Source organism: Gopherus flavomarginatus, chromosome 1 (assembly GCF_025201925.1).
Source record: "Gopherus flavomarginatus isolate rGopFla2 chromosome 1, rGopFla2.mat.asm, whole genome shotgun sequence".
Taxonomy (NCBI): domain Eukaryota; kingdom Metazoa; phylum Chordata; order Testudines; family Testudinidae; genus Gopherus; species Gopherus flavomarginatus.
The window spans coordinates 376425377-376427832 of record NC_066617.1 but is presented as its reverse complement, the minus strand read 5'-3'; positions in this window follow the sequence as shown (position 1 = coordinate 376427832).

The window sequence follows — 2456 nt, the reverse complement described above, 5'->3', positions numbered from 1 at the left end:
TTATTACTTCAAACACATTGCACCTAGAGATCCACTGATGCCTTTTTTGAGAGCAGCAAATAATCTGTGGTACTTTCCGTGTTTGGGTATTGTAGTGATACACTATTAGCAGAAGTACTTGCATTTGTTCCTTGTAAATATTTTCTAGATGGCCTATGGATTGGACAGTAGCCAACTGATCAAAAACCAGCCTTATCTGGATCGAACACAATGATAATAGTAATAATATATTGAACAAAATGTATAAGGATTATGACATGTCGCAGGGTCTTTTTTAAACACACCATGATTCAGATGTGAGGTCACAAACCCTATGTTTCTGATTGCCCCAAATGACATTTTTTTTTTACAATCCATTTGGCATTCAACTTTTTCTTCTCCATACCTTTGAATATACTGTGGACAATACCAATTTATAATTTGCTGGTTTTGAATCAATTTTGGTACCCTTTTCATTCTAAACATTGAAAGCAACTAAGTTTTCCTCCAAGATAATGAATTTTGTCCTGATCATTATTGTAGTTTACCAATTGATTAATCTTCTCTTCGTTTTTATTAAATAATCTAGTGATTTTATGCATATTATACACTGTCAATTTTTTCTTAGTTGATAATCCATAAATCCCTTTCAATATTGGATCAGCTACGTGATTAACTTCTTCCTGAAGTACAGACTTAATGTGCTTTTTGTTTTTTCAGCATTCTCCTTATTTCAAATTGACCTTTTTGTACCACATAACCTTGTAATACTGCTTATGATTTCCATTTGGTTTGGTGTTTGTGTTTTCTTCTAGGAGCATGCAGATTATTGTGTTCTCTTCAATCCAAATTAGCTATATCTTGCACTCATTGTTGATAAGCAGTAACCTTATCCACACGGTGTACTGAGGAAAAAAATAAATGCCACCTTGGTGTTTCTGCAGGAATTGAACATGTTTATTTGCCAGTAAGATAGATTTAACACAACAGGGATATGCATGAATTATACCTGATTGATTAACACCCGTGGCACTGCTGTGGCAGTCAGACCACTAATAGGCCCTTCCTGTAATTTTGGATATTTGACTGAATTTTGAGGTTCACGGTCCCTTTTAAGTCTTATTGCCTGTACTTTCACCTTGAAATATTTGTTAAAAACTCCAGTTCCGTCCAAATTTTAATTTTGATACAGGTCTTAGACTCTCTCTCGTCTTCCTGTTTTAAGTCATGAATAGCCATTGTTTCACCTTTTACTGAGCTTCGACATCTGGTTCTATTTTCCCATAATCCATATGGAATTCCATCACTGGCTGGAAAAGAATGAGTTTCTCCTGAAATATATGTTTTACATTCTCCCCCGCTAGACTTCTTCAGTAAGGGAAAGATTTTGTTTTTTCCGATCTACATAAGACTTTTGGTTATTTCTCAATGTTACATATAATCCTAGTCTATACGAACCCAGCATATGATTTTGTATCTTACATTTATTTCAACTCAGAGAGTGCTGAAGCACTGGAATGGGTTACCTAGGGAGAGGGTGGTATCTCCATCCTTCGAGGTTTTTAAGGCCCAGCTTGTCAAAGCCTTGGCTGGGATGATTTATTTGGTGTTGGTCCTGCTTTGGAAGGAGATGACCTACTGAGACAAAACTTGTCTCTTCCAACCCTAATATTCTATGATTCTATGATTGTTACAATTGTGTCATTAGTCCATGCAGTTAACAGTGTTCTGTCCAAAATTTTAGATATGAATTGTCCTTTGTCTGGTTGACTATCCTATCTTCAGTAAAGGAACGATCCTTTTTCCAATCTACATAAGGCTTTTGTTTATTTTCTTCTATATCATAGGCAAGAACTATATGTATCCCTACTTTTCCTTTGACTTGTTGATAAAACCTATGATGAGGCATTCGGCTACTTAATGTCTCTGGGCAACAGTATGTTTCTGTGGGAAATTTTTCCATAATACAAATTTTGTAACCCTAGTCTATACAAATCTGACATAAGATTCTGTACCTTACACATTGTTACAGTTGTATCATTAGTCCGTGCGGTAAAGAGTGTCCTGTCTCAAATTTTAGCTATGAATTGTTCTTGGTCTGGTGGGTAATTCCAATTAAAGAAAATCTCAGTTGACAGGCCTGATGTTTTAAATGACTCTTGGCCTGGTTTTACTCTTTCTTATATCCAAGTCACTGTTATCTGTGAATTTTTAGCCTTAATAGGCAAATCTGAGTTTAGTCCCACAATAACATTTTGCTCCACTGCAACCATTTTGTGTCTCTGGTGGAGAACCTGCCTGTGATTCAGCTCATCTGCAGCATTCAAGCAGACATATAGGGTTACTGTGGGTGCGAGTGGCATTTTTATTGTGTCTGTCACTGAGCTCTTTTGTATTGGCTTTCTTGCACCATCTTTGGTTCTGGTGCCTGTGGAGAGATATTTCCCTTCCGATACTGCTTTAGCTGATTCGCATTG